The sequence below is a fragment of the Dipodomys spectabilis genome, unplaced genomic scaffold (assembly GCF_019054845.1).
Source record: "Dipodomys spectabilis isolate Male_0828 unplaced genomic scaffold, ASM1905484v1 ptg000094l, whole genome shotgun sequence".
NCBI lineage: Eukaryota > Metazoa > Chordata > Mammalia > Rodentia > Heteromyidae > Dipodomys > Dipodomys spectabilis.
The window spans coordinates 15,579,019-15,590,144 of NW_024870771.1; the positions used below are offsets into that span (position 1 = coordinate 15,579,019).

General features: G+C 48.9%; 1 protein-coding gene across 1 annotated transcript in view; it reads right to left on the minus strand.

The window, feature by feature from the left end:
- Positions 1-8,952, minus strand: part of Ralb (RAS like proto-oncogene B) — a 42,734-nt gene extending 33,782 nt beyond the window's left edge. Inside the window, exon 1 of the mRNA XM_042685243.1 lies at positions 8,819-8,952. The gene's annotated coding sequence lies outside the window, so the exon portion shown is untranslated. The remainder of the gene's footprint in view (positions 1-8,818) is intronic.
- Positions 8,953-11,126: the final 2,174 nt, after the last annotated feature.

The window sequence follows — 11,126 nt, forward strand, 5'->3', positions numbered from 1 at the left end:
GAAGCCAGACAGGACAGAAAAGTCCCCGTGAGACTTTTTTTCCTTCAGGACCTGGGGCTTGAACTCTAAGCCTAGGCACTGTCCCTGAGCTTCTTTTTGCTCAAGGCAAGTACTTTACCACTTGAGCCATAGCACCACATTCAGGTTTTTTGAGTAGTTTATTGGTGATAAGAGTCGCATGAAGTTTCCTGCCCAGGATGACTTCAAGCCTGACTTCAGATCCTCAGATCTCAGCCTCCTGAGAACCTAGAATTACAGGCATAAGCCACTGGTCCCCCTCTCCCATGAGACTCTTACCTCCAATTAACCACTCAAAAAGCCAAAAGTGGCACTGTGGCTAAAGTGGTAGAGTGCTAGCCTTGCACACTAAGAGGCACAGGGACAGCACCCAGGCCCTGAGTTCAAGCCCCACAACCAACCAAAAAAAAAAAAAGCCTGTGCCAGTGGCTCATGCCCTACCTACTCAGGAGGCTGAGATCTGAGAATCAAGACTCAAAGTCAGCTTGGTTAGGAAAGTCAATGAGATGGGCTGGGAAGGTGGATCAGTGATGGAGTGCTTGCCTTGCATGCATGAGCCCCTGGGTTCGATTCCTCAGCACCACATAAGCAGAAAAAGCCGGAAGTGGCACTGTGGCTCAAGTGGTAGAGCACTGGCCTTGAGCTGAAGAGCTGAGGGACAGCACCCAGGCCCAGAGTTCAAGCCCTAGGACCAACAACAAAAATAGCCTAGCACCAGTGGAACACACTCATAATCTAGCTATTCAGGAAGCTGAGATCTGAGAATCAAGTTTGAAGCCAGCACAAAAAAAATTTTTTTTTAATTAATGGAGGAGGAGGTAATTTCTCCAAAATCTTTTCAACTACTTGATCAGTGAGCTTTATTTATTTATTTATTGTCGGTCATGGGGTTTAAACTCTATGCCTAGGTGTTGTCCCTGAGCTCTTCAGCTCAAGGCTAGTGCCCTACCACTTGAGCCACAGCTCCACTTCCAGCTTTTTTCTGCTTATGTGGTGCTAGGGAATTGAAACCAAGGGCCTTATGCATGCAAGACAAGCACTCTACCACTGAGCCACCTTTCCAGCCCAGTGAGTTTTATTTTTAAGAATACAAAGATCAAGCCAGGCGGCTGTGGCTCACGCCTGTAATCCTAGCTACTCAGGAGGCTGAAATCTGAGGATCACCACTCAAAGCCAGCCCACGCAGGAAAGTTCATGAGACTCTTATCTCCAATAAAACACTAGAAAACCAGAAATGGCGCTGTGGCTTAAGCAGTAGAGCACTGGCCTTGAACTGAGGGGCAGTAGAGCACTGGACTTGAGCTGAGGGGCAGTAGAGCACTCACCTTGAGCTGAGGGATAGCGCCCAAGCCCAGAGTTCAAGCCCCACACCGAACAAAAAAAAAAAAAAAAGATCATTGAGGGCTAATTTTAAGCTATTCATGAAGATCACTTTGGCAATTGCTTTACTGATTTTAGAGTTTAAAAAATCTTTGGAAGGGCCGGGCGCTGGTGGCTCACGCCTGTAATCCTAGCTACTCAGGAGGCTGAGATCTGAGGATCGCGGTTCAAAGCCAGCCCGGGCAGGAGAGACCGTGAGACTCCTATCTCCAATAAACTACCAGAAAACCGGAAGTGGCGCTGTAGCTCAAGTGGTAGAGCGCTCACCTTGAGCTGAAGAGCTGAGGGACAGCACCCAGGCCCAGAGTTCAAGCCCCACGACCGACCAAAAAAAAAAAAAAAAAAATCTTTGGAAGGGTTGGAGGTACAGAACTCAATTTAAAAAGTGCAGCAGTGGAGCTCACAGGACATTGATGAAAGTGAACTATACAACTCGAGGGCAGAGATGGGAGGGAGGGGCTGGGAGAGACTAAAGGAACAGAGATACTGTACAAAAAGGAAATATACTCATTACCTGACTCATGTAATTGTATCACCGCTATAATAACAATAAAGTAAATTAATAAAAAAACTACTTTTGTACAGTATCTTTACAGCAAAAAATATATTAAATATTATGACCAAGATATTCACCTAAAACAAAAAAAAATAAACTCATCAGTTTTATTTGGTTTAGGGATAGAGATTTAAATATCTAATTTCCAAAACTATTGCATATTTGACTAATTCCAGCATGTGACAATGAAGAAAAAACATGAATTTTCAAGCAGATCGGTTCTAGAACATCTTTTGTTTTGTTTTGTTTTTTGTAGATCATGGGGCTTGAACTCTGGGCCTGAGCGCTGTCCCTCAGCTCTTCAGCTCAAGGCCAGCGCTCTACCACTTGAGTTACAGCGCCACTTCCGGTTTTCTGTTTATTGGAGACAAGAGTTTCACGTATTTTCCTGCTCAGGCTGGCTTTGAACCTGGATCCTCAAGATCTCATCCTCCTGAGTAGCTAGGATTACAGGCATGAGCTACCAGTGCCCAGCTCTCTAGAACATCTTAAAAACTACAACTGTGTCCTACAGTACTTTAGTAAGCATCTTAGATTTTCTCAATTATGTCTGGTTCAAACTTTAAAGAAAAAGTAGTAGTCTGGTACCAGTGGCTCTTGCTTGTAATCCTAGCTACTCAGGAGGCTGAGAGATGAGGATTATGGTTCGAAGCCAGCCCAGGCAAGAGAGTCCTTAAGACTCTTATCTCCAAGTAACCTCCAGAAAATCGAAAGTGGCTCTATGGTTCAAAGTGGTAAAGTACTAGCCTTGAGGGAAAAAGCTCAGGAACAGCACCCAGACCTTGCGATCAAGCCCTATAACCAACCAAAAAAAAGAGAGAAGCTAATTTCCAAGAGTGCCAATGGTCCCCAAACACCCCTCATTGGTTCCCTGTGTGTTTACAGTACAATGACTGTGCTTCCATGATTAAATATTACACTATACAGTTCCCTTTTGCGATTTGTCTTGTTTTTTGAGACAAGGTCTCACTAAATTGCCCAGGCTAACCTCAAATTTGCAATCCTGGCTCTACCTCCCAAATACTGGGATTACAGGTGTGTACTATCAGCCCTCCACAATATTATCATATTCATTCTCTGTTAGATCACTAACTGTGGAGAGAAAATTAGTTGCTACTTTATAAAATAGCAGTATAGAGGGACTCATTTGGTATGGAACTGAAGCCCTCAGCCAGTAAGTATACCTATCATCTTGAAATCAGATCCTTCGGTCAAGACACACATTCAGATGAATGCAACTTCTAGAGAGATTCTGAGCCAGAAGCAACCACTCACCTTTTCCAGGATTCCAGCTTTAGAAAACAACTGTCTGGTACATTTTCCAGCAAGTTGTCACTTCGAAGTAAATGGAGCTGGGCTGGGTATATAACTTAATGGTAGGGTATTTGCCTAGCAGGGGTAAGGCTTTGGCTTCAAATAGATAGCATAAGAAAGAAAAAAAAAGTAACTAGAGACAGTGGCACCTCTTGTGTTTTGTTCTTTTTGGTCGGTTGTAAAGCTTGAACTCAGGGCCTGGAAGCTGTCCCTGAGCCTCTTTGTGCTCAAGGCTAGCATTCTACCACTTGAGTCACAGTGCCACTTCAGTTTCTGAGTAGTTAATTGACAATAAGAGTCTCCTGGGGACTTTTTTGCCTGGGCTGGCTTCCAATCATAATCCTATCTCAGTCTCCTGAATAGGTAGGATTACAGTGTAAGCCACTGACCCTGGCTTCACTCTTGTGTTTTATCTTGAGATCAGTTATATTTCACAAGGCTCACCGACTGTTCCGATCCTATAGTTCTAAGTTGTTATACTGTCTCCAAATTTAGCTTATAAAAGATCTCCAGCCAGGCACTGGTGGCTCATGCCTGTAATCCTACCTACTCAGGAGGCTGAAATTGGAAGTGGCGCTGTGGCTTTAGTGTTTGAGTCCTGCCTTGAGCTGAAGCTAAGGGACAGCACCCACACCCAGATTTCAAGCCCCACGACCGACAAAATGAAAAAAAAAAGGTATATGAATCAGGAGGCTGAGATCTGAGGATTCTAGTTCAAAGCAATCCAGGCAGGAAAGTCTGTAAGACTCTTACCTTAAGTTAACCACCAGAAGAAAGCTGGAGGTAAACTGTGGCTCAAAGGGGTAGAGTGCAAAACAGTCTTGAGCAAAACAGTAGTGCCAGTGCCCAGTCCCTGAGTTAAGCCCCACAACCAACAAAAAAGAGGAAAAAAAAAGATTTCCAATGATATTTCTGATTCCAAACACTAAAAAATTGATAAGGAATCCAAAGAGGTACAGAAAGGTTGTGTGATGTAATAGTACAAAGAATTTTCTCAAACTATAACCCCTCTGTACATCATCTTTATAATAACAATAAAAGTTTTTTGTGGAAGTAGTGTTGTGCCTTAAGTTAGTAGAGCACTCGACTTGAGCTGAAGAGCTCAGGGTGAGTGCCTTAGGCCCAGGTTCAAGTCCCACAACCCATAAAAAAAAAGGTTTTGGGTTTTTGTTTTTTTTTACTGTAGTAAGGGGCCAGGAATGTAGCTTAGTAGTAGAGTGCTGGCCTAGCATGCATGAAGCTCTGGGTTCAATTCCTTAGTACCATATAAACAGAAAAGGCAGGACATGGCACTTTGGCTCAAGTGGTAGAGTGCTAGCCTTGAGCAAAACCTCAGGCACTGTGCCCAAGCCCTGAATTCAAGCCCCAGGACTGGCCAAAAAAAAAAAGTATTGATAATATATTTTTTCAGCTCTCAGCTTCAAAAACTGTTCATGAAAGGGCTGGGAAGTTGGCTCAATGGTAGAGTGCTTGCCTTGCATGCCTGAGGCCATGGGTTCGATTCCTCAGCATCACATAAGCAAAAAGAAAAAAGCCGGAAGCGGCGCTGTGGCTCAAGTGGTAGAGCGCTAGCTTTGAGCTGAAGAGCTGAGGAACAGTGCTCAGGCCCAGAGTTCAGGCCCCACGACCGGACCCAAAAAAAAAAAAATTGTTCATGAAGAGCCAAGCACCAGTGGCTCATGCCTGTAATCCTAGCTACTTAGGAAGTTGAGAGTGCTAAGGGGTCCAAGTTTGAAGCCAACTCAGACAGGAAAATCTGCGCGACTCTCCAATTAATCACAGAAAAAAAACAGAAATGGAGCTATAGGGTCTAGTGGTAGACCACTAGCCTTGAGCAAAAGGAGCTCAGGGACAACACACAGGCCCAGAGTTCAAGGACCAGGACCAGAAAAAAAAAATTGCTCATGGACTATTAAGTAAATCTTCAGCCAGGAACCTCTAAGAATTTCAGGGCTCCTTGGAGCTGGGACCTCACACCTGTAATCCTAGCTACTCAGGAGGCTGAGATCTGAGAACCATGGTTCAAAGCCAGCCCCAGCAGGAAGGAAAGTGGTTGAGACTTATCTGCAAGTGGTGCTGTGGCTCAATGGTAGAACACTAGCCTTCAGCTCAGGGACAGTGCTCAAGCCCCACATCTGACGCACTGACACACACATACATACACACACACACACACACACACACACAAAATCAGAGCATGAATTTCCAACCATTCCACTTCTTCCAGTTTCTGCTAAGACATCAGTTGAATCTACTTTATGTTGGAATGATTTCTTCTTTTCCTATCTTTAAATGTCCTGGTTCCATTTTCCCGAAATATAGCTAGTAACTTTGACTTAAACTTTTACCATGCATGAATCAATCCTAGAAAAACATCTACTGGGGCTGGGAAGGTGGCTCTGTGATAGAGAGCTTGCCTTGCATGCACAAGGCCCTGGGTTCGATTCCTCAGCACCATATAAGCAGAAAAAAACAGAAATGCTGCCATAGCTCAAGTGGTAGAGCACTAGCCTTGAGCTGAAGAGCTAAGGGACAGAGCCCAGGACTGAGATCTGAGGAACTTGGTTCAAAGCCAGCCTGGGCAGGAAACCACTCAGAAAACCGGAAGTGGTGCTATGGCTCAAGTAGTAGAGTGCTCGCCTTGAAGAGCTGAGGGGTAGCGCCCAGGCCGAGTTCAAGCCCCACAACTGACAAAAAAGAAGGAACGAAGGAAAGAAAGAAAGAAAAGAAAGAAGGAAGGAAAGAAAGAAAGAAGAAAAACAGGGCTGGGAAGGTGGCTCAGTGGTAGAATGCTTGCCTTGCAAGCATGAGGCCCTGGGTTCGATTCCTCAGCACCACATAAGCAGAAAAAGCTGGAAGTGGTGCTGTGGCTCCAGTGGTAGAGCACTAGCCTTGAGCTGAAGAGCTGAGGGACAGTGCCCAGGCCCAGAGTTCAGGCCCCACGACTGGCAAAAAAAAAAAAAAAAACCATGAGAAAGAAGAAAAACATCTACTTTTCAGACACAGGAAACCCTTACTAGGATTTCAGATAAGAATACCGAGTTTCCAATGGGAAATGATGCAACTAGAATGGACTAGGAATATAGCTCAGTGATAGAGTGTGTACTTTGCATGTGACAAGGCCCCGGGTTCAATCTACAGCACCAAGGAAAGTAGTTGGATGTGCTCAGAATAAGCACACTAGCTTAACTACACACAGGGTTGTATATCCGTGGCTTCTTCCCATTCATGTTAGCCAGTTTTCCATTACTATAACAAAGACCTTACTCATCTTAAAAAGAAAAAAGATTTTTGGTTCAAAATTTCAATGGAAGCCGGGCGCCAGTGGCTCATGCCTGTAATCCTAGCGACTCAGGGAGTTGAGACCGGAGGATCTCGGTTCAAAGCCAGCCCTGACAAGGAAAATCCCCAGGAGACTTCTCTCCAATAAATCACTCAGAAAACCAGAAGTGGCGCTGTGGCTCAAGTGGTAGAGTGCTAGCCTTGAGCTGAGGGACAGAGCCCAGGCCCAGAGTTCAAGCCCCACAACCAACAAAAAAAAAAAAAAAAATTTCACTGTTCTAGTCCACAGCATGCTGCTTTGGAGCCTACAGGGAGGCACGATTGGAAGCACTTGGAAAAGCTGCTTATAGGGGCTGGGAAGGTGGCTCAGTGGTAGAGCACTTGCCTTGCATGGATGAGGCCCTGGGTTCGATTCCCCAGCACCACATAAGCAAAAAGAAAAAAAGCCGGAAGTGGGGCTGTGGCTCAAGTGGTAGAGCACTAGCCTCGAGCTGAAGAGCTGAGGAACAGTGTCCAGGCCCAGAGTTCAAGCCCACGATCGCACCCCCCCCCCCCAAAAAAGAAAAGAAAAGCTGCTTATGGCAAAATGGCCAGGAAATGGAGGCAGTAAGAGGCAACTGTCCCAATATCTGCTTTAAGGGCATAAGGGCAATCCCCAAGTCCAATCCCCAAGTCCAAATTCCTTACTTGGCTCCACCACTCCCCAACAGAGCCACAGGATAGGGACCATGCCTTTGGGAGACACTTATCTAAACCATAACACCATTCCTCACGACCAGAAAAAAAAGAAAGGAAGGGAAGGAAGGGAGGAAGGGAGAGATAGGAAGAAAGATCCTCAACATTTCTCATTTCATTTAATCCTCACAATCAGGATAACTATTTTCATCTTTTTAAAGTTGCCCAGGCTGCAGTTTAGGAAAGCCATGTTCAAAATCCCATCACTAATAAAAGTTTCAGAGATAAGCCAGGTACCAGTGATTCACCTCTGTTATCCTAGCTACTCAGGAGACTGAAATCTGAGGATCGCGGTTTGAAACCAGACCAGGCAGAAAAGTTTATGAGACTTTTACCTCCAATTCACCCAGCAAAATACGGAAGTGTGGCTCAAGTGGTAGAGTGCCAGCCTTGAGGGGAAAACGGCCAAGAGACGGTGTGAGGCCATTCAGTGCTGTCTTTCACAGCCACTCCATTTCTCAGAACTTTAAGATTGTGTGGCTGTCATTTGTACCTTAAAGAACACTTGATTTGTTCTGAGGTTGACCTCCAAGAATCCTTCTGCTGTGCTTAGAACACTGATCACTGGCACATCCATAAGGGAGGCTATCCCTCCGATAACCAGCACCCAGTACCCATCCCCCAAAGTGAAGAAATGAGGTTAGGAAACGAGGGCACAGCGGAGTTTGTCTACTCGACCAGTGTTGAAGGCAAGTCATAGGAAAGTTAAAAGAATCAGCCCCAAGTCTCTTCCATCACCAATTCAAACTCAGTTCACCTGATCTGGGACTCCTCCCCAAGAGACTCACCTGGCGACCACATCAAAGCTCCCACACTTCTAGTATTCACCTGAGGGGGGAGCACAGAGGTGGACCACGGCGATCAAACAGCCGTCGCGACCGACGGACGGTGTCTGGCACCAGCAGTTCTGACCCAAGCGCGAGAGGACAGGGCCCGGAGACGCAGGGGCCGGCCGGGGGGGGGGGGGGTTGGAAAAGCCACGGCGCTTCTAGAAGGAGCCACCCTCGGCGCCAGCCCGGTACGAGAGCGGCAGGCGAGCGCTACGTGGCTCGTGGGCAAGACTGCACAGAAACGCACACACCAGAAAAAGGTCCGGAACCCGAGGTCCAGGCCGTGCGAGTTCGGTCCTCAAGTTTCGGCCACCCTCGGCGGCTCCCATCCCGCCGCGGCGGCTCCCGAGGAAGTGGACGGTCCTCGGGAGGGAGGCCCGGAAGCGCAGGAAGGGGAAGCGGTGGCCATTTGTGGGAAAGGGAAGAAGCGACCGGAGAACAGGCTGGGGCGCCGCCCCCCCCCGTCTTCTCCTTCCCGGGTCAGCAGGGCCCCCCACCCCCCACGGCTTCCCCAGGGGTCCCAACGCCAAGGAGGGGGGAGGGGGAGGGCCGCAGCCCGGGCGTCGCCCTCCGCCGGCCCCCTCGGAGCGACGCGCCCCGCGGCTGCCCGCCCGGGACACAGGCCGTCCGCGCGCCCACTTCTCCATCAGTCCTTGCCCCACCCCGGTCCAGAGGGGGCCTCGGCCCCGCGTGGCGCCCTTACCTGAGACCCGTCCCGCGCCGCCTCAGCCGTCCGCCCCAGGCCGGCAGCTCTTAAATGCGCCCCGCCCACTCCCGGGGCCGGAGCCTGGCCGTCCCCAGCCGATTTGTCATTGAGCAGCCCGGGATCGCTACCCCACCCCCTACCCCCCCTCCCCCCCGCAAGCGCGCCCCCGACGTCGTCCAGGCAACCCCTCCTTTCGGGGGCGCGCCCTCCCTTCCGCCCTCGCCCGTCCTCCCCTAGAGGCCACGCCCAGGTAAGGCAAACCAAACCAATCCAAACGAGGCCTTCCAAGCCACAGGGGGCGGAGGAAGAAGCTTCGCCCATGAGAACCCGCCTCTGGCGGAGGGGCGGTCCCAGACAAGCCGGCCCCGCCCACCTCCGATGCCTTCATTCCGAGAGAGAGGCGCGCTGCACGTGACCGCCGCTGCTGAGGAGAAAGCTGGAGCTGGTCTGGGGACGCCGGGCGTGGGCGGGGGAGCGGCGCTCGCTCGGATCGTGGGATGTAGGCCAGGGCGAGGCTGAAGTTGAGAAAAGTAAAAGGGAAGGACTGACCTGATGGACCGACACCGAGGGAGAGGGCGAAGCGGCCCTGTGTGCTCACGCACGGGTGTGGCCGGGGGCCTGGCAGCTCGGGGCGCCCGCGCTTCCCCTCCGAGCCCGCCACCCCTCGCTGGTCTAATGACATCCCATTAGCAGTAATAAAGTGACCTAAGCTGTAACTGGACCCGGGTCACGCACTAGGTCTCGAACCCTCACTGTCGTAGCCTGAGGCAGAAAGTGGGGGGGGGGGGGAGAAGCCCTGGGGGGAAGAGCTAGCTGAGAATGAGGGAGGGGGGTGACACTGTTGGAAAGGAACTGCACTCATTACCGGACTTAAGTAACTGCAACCCCTCTGTACACCACCTTCACGGTAAGTATTTTACAAGCTGCCCCTCCCTCACCCTCGGAATCCCAGGGTCCTGTCATTTTCTATCCGTGCCACTATCCAAATAGGGTTAGCCTAGGTTGATTTCCCCACCATCCCCTCCTTTCTAGAGCCGAATGCTAAACCCCACACCGGTACCACTATACAAAGCTCATGGCTTGGGCTGGGAAGGTGGCTCAGTGGTAGAGTGCTTGCCTTGCGTGCATGAGGCCCTGGGTTCGATTCCTTAGCACCACATAAGAAGAAAAAAGCTGGAGGTGGTGCTGTGGCTCAAGTGGTAGAGCGCTAGCCTTGAGCTGAAGAGCTGAGGGACAGCGCCCAGGCCCAGAGTTCAGGCCCCACGACCCTCAAACAAACAAACAAAAAAAAGCTCATGGCTTGTATCACAGTAAATAGTTCAAATGTTTGCCTCTAATCTCTAGGGAAGGGAACCCTCTCTTCTTCATTGTGATACAGCAGCTAGCTCTGTGTAATTCTTATAAACTAGGACTGGCATGTATTTTATCAAAGGCTTTGTGGTTTGATCACCTTGCTACATAACAATTAACAGACTAACACCTCCTGGATCACATCTAGTTGGGATGGGAATCTCCAGCCTGGAGGGCCATAGAGGGCCCTAGACACTTTGTCTTTCTAAAAGGCCTGTATTGATTGGGAGAGGGGTTTGTCAGAATGGAGACAATTTAAGGACCCACAGGGCTTTTTCTGTTCTAGGTAGGGGCTCCAGCACGGGAGCCATACCTCCAGTTCTGTTCTCTTGGTTGGTTAGAGATAAGAGTTGTAAGGATTTATCTTCGTTTAGCTAGGAACTTTGATCCTCTGATGGTAGTCCCTTGAGGTAGGACACTTAAAGTATGACCCACCAGTGCTTCTGCTCTATACTGATCATTTTGTATGGCTTAACCAAATCTACAAATGGTCCTTGATTTAAAATGGGGGTGGGGGGAGACTGGGAAGGTAACTTAATGATAGAGTGCTTGCCTAGCATACATGGAGCCCTAGGTTCGATTCCTCAGTTAGTAGCACATAAACAGAAAAAGCCAGAAGCGGTGCTGTGGCTCAAGTGGTAGAGTGCTAGCCTTGAGCAAAAGAAGCTCAGGGACAGTGCCCAGGGCTTGAATTCCAGCCCCAGGACTGGCAAAACACACACACACACACGGAGGGAAGATAAGAGATATAGGCCAGCAGAAGCAGAACCGTTTGCTAAACTCCATCTCCATATTAGCCAGCAAAACTCAAGGTTGAAGGTATGATGCAAACGGCAGAACACCAGCCTAGCAAAGCACTAATTTCTGAGTTCAAACTTCAATGCCATCAAAGAAAGAAAGAAAAAGAAAGAGAAAAGAAAAAAGGATGGACTTGAAGCCTGAGAATTAAACCTTT